The sequence below is a fragment of the Bison bison genome, unplaced genomic scaffold (genome assembly GCF_000754665.1).
Source record: "Bison bison bison isolate TAMUID 2011002044 unplaced genomic scaffold, Bison_UMD1.0 scf7180017863702, whole genome shotgun sequence".
Taxonomy (NCBI): Eukaryota; Metazoa; Chordata; class Mammalia; order Artiodactyla; family Bovidae; genus Bison; species Bison bison.
Window position 1 is genome coordinate 3,387,951 of NW_011494274.1, and position 9,981 is coordinate 3,397,931.

Genomic DNA, 9,981 nt, shown 5'->3' on the forward strand with positions numbered 1-9,981 from the left:
CTTAACATTTTACCATATTTGCTTCAGATGTTTTTAAGGAGAAAAACAAGTTTACTGATACAGCTGAAGCCAATTGTGAACCCCTTGGATCCCATTCATCTCCACAACCCCCGTGAGATACCAGTAGCCTGAAATTGATCACTGCTTGCTGGCTTTTATGCTATTACTGTATAAGTAAGTATCCATAACGATATGTAATATTTCTCTCACAAGCTTTCAAATTTGATATAAAGGTATCATACTGAATGTTTTGATCTAAAATTTGCTTCCCCTCACCAAACATTATGTTTTTGAAATTTATCTATGTTGACACATGTGGCTTTACTTCATTTTAACCATAGCACAATATATCACAACGTATCCATGCGGTCTTTTGTCGATGAACCTCTGAAAAAAGGTCTGATGGTTATTTTATAAAACTAAAGCATATACCCACCAATTCACCTCTTAGGTACCACTCAAAAGAAATGAATATGCTTGTCCACAAAAAAGAAAGAAACCAGACACAAAATAGTGTGTATGCAAGATTCCATTTCTGCATATAATATATACAAACACATATACATTCATATATATTCATAGTATGACCAATCTATGGTGGAAAAAAGAACGGTGGCTGCCTCTACGAAGGCGAAAATGGGAATTAACAAGAAAAGGAAACTGCGGAAGTGACAGTTATAGTCTATAATTTGTCAGGAGTTTGGGTTACACAAGTGTATCTGTTAAGAATGTATACTTGATATTTGTATTTTTCATTGAAATTTTATCAAAGAAAAAACTAAACAAATATTGAACAATGGAGAAAAGATAATCTCTTCAACAAGTATTACTGGGAAAACTGGACAACTGTATGTAAAAGAATAAATTTTTAAAAATGTATTAAAACCTAAATATAAGATCTAAATACCTACAACTCCTAGAACAGAACACAGGCAGAATGCTCTTTGACATAAATCACAGTGATATTTTTTTGGATCTCTCACCTGAGGCAAAAGAAACAAAAGCAAAAATAAATAAGAGGGACCTAATTAAGTTTTCAAGGTTTTGCACAGAAAAAGAAAACAATCAACAAAATGAAAAGACAACCTACTGAATGGGAGAAAATATTTGCAAATGATATGACCAATAATGGGTTAATAACCAAAATATATAAACAGCTCATACAACTCAATTAAAAAAAAAAAAAAATGAGCAGAAGGCTGAAAAGACTTTTCCAAAGCAGACAGACAGACGGCCACAGGCCCGTGAAAAGATGTTCCAGTTGCTAATCGTCAGAGAAATGCAAATCAAAAATCACAGTGAGATGGCAATTCACACCTGTCAGAATGCCTGTCATTAAAATGTCTGCAAGTAACAAACGCTGGTGAGGAAGTAGAGAAAAGGGAAACCTAGAGCACGGTTGGCGGGGATGCGAACGGGTGCAGTCACTACAGAGAACAGCATGCAGTTTCCTTCGTAAACTGAAAACAGAACTACCGCACGATCCAGCAATCCCACTGCTGGGTCCAGATCCAAAGAAAACAAATTCATTCAAAAAAGGTACAGGGAACCCCCGGTTCATAGCGGCGTTATTTACAATAGCCAACATATGGAAGCATCCTAAGCGCCCATCAACAGATGAAGATGGATATCTATATATAATGCTGCTGCTGCTGCTGCTAAGTCGATTCAGTCGTGTCCGACTCTGTGTGACCCCGCAGACAGCAGCCCATTAGGCTCCTCTGTCCCTGGGATTCTCCAGGCAAGAACACTGGAGTGGGTTGCCATTTCCTTCTCCAATGCATGAAAGTGAAAAGTGAAAGTAAAGTCGCTCAGTCATGCCCGACTCTTCGAGACCCCATGGACTGCAGCCTACCAGGCTCCTCCGTCCATGGGATTTTCCAGGGAAGAGTACTGGAGTGGGGTGCCATTGCCTTCTCTGATATATATATATATATAATGCTACCCAGACATAAAAAAAGAATGAAATGCTGCCATTTGCAACAATGTGGATGGACTAGAGGGTATTATGCTTAGTGAAATAAGCCAGAGAAAGACAGGTACTATATCTTATCACTTAATGTGGAGGAATCTTAAAAAACAAAACTGAATATGAGTATATTCTCTACTAAAAGAGAATATAACAGTCTGTTATATTCTCTCAGATACAGAGAACTAGTGGATACCAGTGGGGAGGGGGAAGGAAAGAGGGGCAAGATAGGGGTAGGGAATTAGTAGATACAAACTACCATTATAAAATAAATAAAATACAATGTTATATTCCCTGTGCCGTACTATACAGCACAGGGGATTTAACAAAGGTTGCATAATAAATTTAAATGGAGTATAAATTATAAAGAGTTGGACATGACTGAGGGACTGAACAAAAACAACAGGTTATAAAAATATTGAGTCGCTATGTTGTACACCAGAAACTAATACTAGAAATCAACTATGTTTCAATTAAAACAAAAAACAAATACTGACATCTGTTAATGCTATGCATGCTGAAGTATTTAGAGGGAAGTAAGTAAGTGTGAGTCACTCAGTTGTGTCGGACTCTTCGTCACCCCATGGACTATAGCCCGCTAGGCTCCTGTGGGTTGTATCCAGGCAAGTATCCAGTCAAGAATACTGGAGTGGGTTGCCATTTCCTTCTCCAGGGGACTGTCCTTACTCAGGGATCGAACCCAGGTCTCCTGCATTGCAGGCAGATTCTTTACCATCTGAGCCACCAGGGAAAATATATCCTAAATTCTAAAACTATCCCAAATTGATATCCCCCATTTTTTTTTTTTTGGAAATGCATCAAAAAACAAGATGGAATGACAGATAGAAGAGGCCTGGAAAGATCAAGCATAGCACAATGTTGATGAAATTTAGACAGTGAGTATATGGGTGTTTATTATAAAATCCTTTCAACTTTGCTGAACATTTTAAATTGTCCTATGAAAATTTCCTCCCACATTTTAACATTTAGCTAATCTAAAACCAACTCTTGAGTTCATCCTTCCCTGAAGCCACTTTTCCCTTCACCTTCCCCATTCTGGTAAGTGACAAACGTTCACCTAGGTGCTCCTCTTTGGGTTGTCCCCGTCCCACACGTCTAATCCATCAGCACATCCTTTCAGCTCTACCTTCAGCATGTGTCCTGAATGCAACCACCTGGCCATGAGCCTGCCACAACATCCCTGTTCCAGTCCACACCATCATCTTTTACCTGGACCTACTAGTCTACCAACTGGTCTCCCTGCTTCCACTCGCCCCCTTAGAATCTATGCTCCACACAGCAGTCACGCTGATCACTTTAAAATGCATCCTCCTGCTTCCTCTTCTCCCACTCACTCTATTCCAGCCATCCTGATCTCCTCCTCAATGTCTATTAACTATGCCAAGGTTCCTCTGCTTGGAGTTTTCTCCCTCCTCATCCACAGGGCTTGTTCTCTCACTTCATGGTTCTCCGGTCATGTCACACCAGAAAGGTTCCCGAACATCTATCTAATATAGTATTTCCCACCACATCCCCCATGCTGCCTGTATTTTTCCTCTGAGATTTTACTACTATCTGACATGTTTGTTTCCTATGCACCCCCACTAGAATTAATGTTCAAAGGATGGGAATTTTTGTTTATGTTATTATATATAATGTCTGCAGTTCATTCACTCATTGCAACCCCATGAACTGCAGCACGCCAGGCCTCCCTGTCCATCACCAACTCCCAGAGCTTGCTCAAACTCATGTCCATGGAGTCGTGATGCCATCCAACCATCTCATTCTCTGTCCTCCCCATCTCCTCCCTCCTTCAATCTTTCCCAGCATCAGGGTCTTTGCTAACGAGTCAGTTCTTTGAATCAGGTGGCCTAGTGTTTGTTGAATATATTAAATAGATAAAATAGCACCTTCTCTGAGTCTATCCCATGTCCCTCCCCATCTTCTACTGCTAAAGTAGTCCCCTCTCTCATATTAGAATATTTTACCTTTTCCACAGTGCTTATTCTTTTCACAATATTTTTAAAAATTTTTATTTAAAAAAATTTTATTTTTAATTGGAGGACAATTGATCACAATATTGTGCTGATTTTTGTCATACATCAACAGGAATCAGCCATAGGCATACATCTGTCCTCTCCCTCCTGAGTCTCCCTCCCCCATGGCACCCCTCTAAGTTGTCAGAGAGCACGGTGTTTGAGCTCCCTGCATCATATAGCAAGTTTCCACTGGCTATGTTTTACACATGGTAATATATGTATTTCCATGCTACTCTCTCAATTTGTCCCACCCTCTCCTTCCCCCACTGTGTCCACAAGTCTTTTTCTATGTCTGCATCCCCGCTGCTGCCCTGCAAATAGGTTCATCTGAACCATCTTTCTAGATTTCAAATATATGCATTTATACGCGATATTCATTTTTCTCTGACTTATTTCACTCTGTATAATAGGCTCTAGGTTCATGTACCTCAACCTAAAAATAATTATTTTTATTTATTTGGCTACATCCAGTATTTAGTTCCCACAAAAGTACATGGGGACTACAGGGAAGTCCCCATAGTGCTTATTAACAGTTATCTGTTACACATCTATTCTCTGTCAGTCAGTCAGTTCAGTTGCTCAGTCATGTCCAACCCCATGGACTGCAGCATGCCAGGCCTCCCTGTCCATCACCGACTCCCAGAGCTTGCTCAAACTCATATCCCTTGAGTCGGGGATGCCATCCAACCATCTCATTCTCTGTCGTCCCCTTCTCCTGCCTTCAAACTTTCCCAGCATCAGGGTCTTTTCAAATGAGTCCATTCTTCGCATCAAGTGGCCAAAGTACTGGAGTTTCAGCTTAGCATCAGTCCTTCCGATGAATACTCAGGATTGATTTCCTTTAGGATGGACTGGTTGGATCTCCGTGCAGTGCAAGGGACTCTCAAAAGTCTTCTCCAGCACCACAGTTCAAGCTCTCTGTCCCCGACCCCCCAAAAATGTAAGCTCTTGTGGACAGTTCACATTCTGCAGTTAACAGCGCCTGGCCCAGAGGGGGCTGATCCAACCCTCACCCTCCTGTCTGCTTCAATCTCCACGCAGAGCTTCTGGATTTACAAGGCTGCTGTTTACCCCTGTTCTTTCCCTGCACTGGGAGCGGGGCCGGCCGCACGGGCTTCAGGGCCAGCTCGCGCTCCCACCCCCCTAGAGGCCGTCCTCCTCACGGGCCCGCCTCCCAGATGACAGCCGCGGACAGTGCGGCTGAGCGGGCGCCCTGGGCCCTGACCCCGCGGGGCTGCAGGGGCCCCGAGCCCGGGAGCAGCTCCGCCTCTAGAAGGCGGCGCTCGGCCGCGACCCGGCCGGCCCTCCGAGCTGCCCGCAACGAAGCGCTTCCCCCGGGGCATCCGTCCCCGGCAGGAGAGCCGCCCCCGGCGAGCACGGAGGCCGCCGTCGGCCAGCCCCCAGGCCCAGCGTGAGGGGGCCCCCAGAGGCAGCCTCCGTCCCCCCAGCCTCCTGCAGCCTGGGAAGGGCCGTGGGAGAGGCCGGAGGCCAGGGGTGAAGGGGCGCCCAGCCTCCGGCCGCTGGGACACCTTCTAGAGGAGGCGTCTCTGCGTCTGGACGGATTCCCAGGAGGTAGCTGGGTAAGGCAGTAGAAGTGGGGGGAGAGGTGCAGGCGCAAAGGTCGGAAGTGAAAAAGGCAGGGTTGAGCAGGACGGCACCCCGTTGAATTTCCTGGGTTCGAGAGGCTGTGTGTGTTAAGTAGGGGCCTTGGCCTTTAACCGAAAGTGATCCACAACAGGCCCTTGGCTGGGTGGTTAGATCTGTGCTTTAGAGAGCTTGGGAGATACACTGGAACACAAAATAGAAGGGGCAACACATGTCAGGAAAACCAGTTAGGAGATTACTGCAGTATTTAAGGAAAGAATGGAGTCCTGAACTAAGGGGGTAGGGGGAGAGAATTTGGAAATGATGCGATGGTCAGGTCAGTTTAGTTGCTCAGTCGTGTCCGACTCTTTGCGACTCCATGGACTGCAGCATGCCAGACCTCCCTGTCCATCACCAACTCCTGGAGCTTGCTCAAACTCATGTCCATTGAGTCGGTGATGCCATCCAACCACCTCATCCTCTGTCGTCCCCTGCTCCTCCCCGCCTTCAATCTTTCCCAGCATCAGGGTCTTTTCAAATGTCAGTTCTTCCCATCAGGTGGCGAAAGTACTGGAGTTTCAGCTTCAACATCAGTCCTTCCAGTAACACCCAGGACTGATTTCCTTTAGAGATGCAATGGTAATTGGAAGACAATACAGCACAGGGGGCTGGAATCAGATTCCACTAGGGGACTAAGATGACTCCCAGCATTCTGATTTGGAAACTAGGTCTGCTGTTCTCAAAGTGTGTTCCAGAGATGTCTGCGGGGGCGGGGATCCCAAAGGCCCTTTCAGAAGGACCAAAAGGTCACCACAACTATTTTCACAAAAAAATTAAGACGTTTGTCTTTTTCAACACGTTACTGTTGGCTCTGATGATGCAAATGCAATGTCAGTTAAAACCACTGGTGCCCTAGAACAAATCAAGGCAGCAAACTATACTAGCAGTCCTTGTACCACCACTCCCCAGGTCAAAAATAAAGCCGGGATACTGAAAAATATCCATAATGAAGCAATATAAAGAACAGTAGGATGGGTAATCCAGTATTGCAATCTGGAAGGATTGTTTTTATATAGTTTCGTTTTGGCTAATACAGATAATAAGGAAGTCTAATGAAATGGTGGTGGGGAGGGGAGTTTTATTCCTCTCCTATATGTTAGAAATGCTGATTATCATTTAGCCACATTCATTGTTGTTTAACTTCAAATCAGCCCTATAACAATAAAAAGGTATTACCCTGACCAAAGTTAGAACTTGAGCAACAAGATATACAGAAATCATTGGATGACTTAATAAATGAAGAGGAGACAAATTTCCCACATGGAAGAATTCCAAATGAACCATGTAGATACTTTACCCTGAAGGAGGGGGGCATAAGGACCCACTCCTTAGGTGTGGGCTGCATACGGCGACTTCCTTCCCAAGAGTAGGTATATAGTGGGATGTGGGGGGCAACTTTACAATGGAAAAGCCTGACAAACATGACCAGGTGATCAAGGTCAACATCAGCAGTTCATAAACCATGATGGAGCTTTGATATGATGTGATGAAAATGACACTTTACCTCTGTGATCTTCTTCCTCCAAACCCATAAACATCTAACCATGAGAAAAACATCAGATAAATCCCCATAGAGACATCCTCCAAAATACTTGATCAGCATTCCTAAAAACTGTCGAGGTCATCAAGAACAAGAGCCTGAGAAACAGTCACAGCCAAGAGGAACCATAAGAAGACGTGACTTCTAAATGTGATGTGTGTATCCTGCCACAGTGAGAAGATGTTAGGGTAAACTAAGGAAATCTGAATGAAATACAGACTTTAATTGTTCTCAACTTTGCATTATAATAATAATATAATGCATCGATATTGGTTCATATGGTAACAAACGCACCACAGTAAAGTGAGATGTCAATAATAGGGGAAACTGCCATGGTGGGGCCTGGAGAAGGCAATGGCACCCCATTCCAGTACTCTTGCCTGGAAAATCCCATGGATGGAGGAGCCTGGTGGGCTGCAGTCCATGGGGTCGCACAGAGTCAGACATGACTGAGCAACTTCACTTTCACTTTTCACTTTCATGCATTGGAGAAGGAAATGGCAACCCACTCCAGTACTCTTGCCTGGAAAATCCCATGGATGGAGGAGCCTGGAAGGCTGCAGTCCATGGGGTCACTAACAGTCAGGCATGACTGAGCAACTTCACTTTCACTTTTCACTTGCATGCATTGGAGAAGGAAATGGCAACCCACTCCAGTGTTCTTGCCTGGAGAATCCCAGGGACAGGGGAGCCTGGTGGGCTGCCATCTATGGGGTCGCACAGAGTTGGACACGACTGAAGCGACTTAGCAGCAGCAGCAGCCATGATGGGGGAGGGTGAAAGAGATGAGAGGAGTTTATGGAAGCTCTGTTCTACCTGCTTGATTTTTCTGTAGAACTTTTCTAAAAGATAGTTTATTAATTTTAAAAATCCTAATATAATTGGGAATAATTCTACCATCCATCACTCTAACCTTACAGAATTTAAGTTTTATAATGAGATATCCCATCCATAATTCAATTCCGTATTTATCAAGCTCCTATCAAGCATGCCTCTGAACAGGTGGGTACCGGCTGTAAAAAAAAAAAAAAGAACAAAACAAGGCCCACCGCCTAGTTGAAGACAAAAGACATTTTAATTGGTAATTAATGTCCTGAGAGGTGAGCATAACTGAAGAGCACAGAGGAATGGCAGAGAAAAGGGGCAGAAGCAAGAAATAATTGGGACTGGGCCTCATTTTTTTCTTTTTTAAAATCCGTCCTTCTAAGAATCTTCCCTTTTTTTTTTTTTACTTTTTGCTGAAAATGAAAGCACTGTAGAGGCAACAGTTTATTTACCATGGTGTTTGAACGTTGCATGTACAAGGGACAAAATATACTTTAGAAAATGCCAAAGTTTCTAAAACTGTTACAAGTATAAAGGAATTTCATACATTTCAAAGTAAGTGAATATTAAAACTGGGATGAGTAGAAAAAAGAGGGAGCTAAAAATGAACATATACAAATACAAAACAAAGCTAACACGGAAAGATGGTACCTAAAATAGGCACCCAGAAGGACGGCTACAGGGGCAAAACTTCGGGAAACAGTTTTATAACCTGCATGTCTATGAGTATAAACTAGTAAGGGGGGTGGATAGGAGAGTGAAGATAGCACTTAGCATCTGCTCTCTGATAGGTACACATGCAAGTGTACTCAGTGGCTAAGTCGTGTCTGACTCTGCAGTCCCATGGACCGAACCACACCAGGTTCTTCTGTTCTCCACTAACTCCAGGAGTTTACTCAAATTAATGTCCATTGTGTATACAGAGGGTGTCGATACACATGATAAAATTTAATCTGAAAAGGCCTTGAAACAAGGGTCTGTTATCTTTTCTCCATAAAACTCAGGTTTACAGGGATTAAGACGACTTACAGCAGAGCAAGATTCCACGCTCTGTCCACCTGAAAGGTAAGGCCTGTTCATTTTGGTCCCATCTAAGCAAAGACCAGGTCCTGGTAATATGGCAGAATCCACCCTGTCCCTTTCCACACAAAGCAGTCTTAGGATTTTAACGTCTCCTCTACCAGGATTCCACCCTGTTCACTTCATAGTCAACCGCATGGTCCACAGAACACTTCTAGTTATGGTGTCTCATTTACTAGTTGGCCCGGCGCTGGGCTTCCAAACTTCCGAGAGTGGTTTTCAGTGTCACTACCAAATTCACTCACGGAGACCACCAGTTTTGCTTACGTTCCAGTCATAAGCTTGTTGGAACCTCCCATTTCTTATCATCACGCAATTAGTTCCCTAAGCTTTACGCTGGAACAGCACAGCGTTGTGAGGTGACTACAAAAAGGAGCCAACTCCCCCCTCATCGAGAAAGCCATCATAAACCATCCTAAGAGGTATAAAGTTTCCTGGGCCTCTTCTGATTCCATGACACCTTTTTGTGCGCTAAGTCACTTCAGTCGTGTGCGACCCCATGGATTGTAGCCCAAGAGGCTCCTCTGTCCACGAGGACTCTCCAGGCAAGAAACCTGGAGCACGGGTTGCCATTTCCTACTCCAGGGCATCTTCCCGACCCAGGGATCGAACTTGCATCTCTCATGTCTCTCGCACTGACAGGCGGGTTCTTTACCAGTTAGCGCCACCTGGGAAGCCTGTGTCACCTTAGACAAGACCCTTATTTCCTCACGGGTAAACCTGGGAGGGAAACAAATTATCTGCCGGCGTCCGGAGACTGTGGTGGGAAAACAGTGGAGGGCTTTGCCTGAAGCGCACGCGTGATTTCGAGGCTCCGCGGGCCGCGCGGCACAAAAGGCGCGGAGCCGAGAGCCCGGGGCCGCCGCCTCCCGGTGCATCTCGGG

General features: G+C 44.5%; 1 long non-coding RNA gene across 1 annotated transcript in view; it reads right to left on the minus strand.

Moving 5' to 3' along the window:
- LOC104983942 overlaps positions 1 to 9,981 on the minus strand; it is a 50,151-nt gene that overhangs the window by 39,070 nt on the left and 1,100 nt on the right. The gene's annotated exons all lie outside the window — the stretch shown is intronic.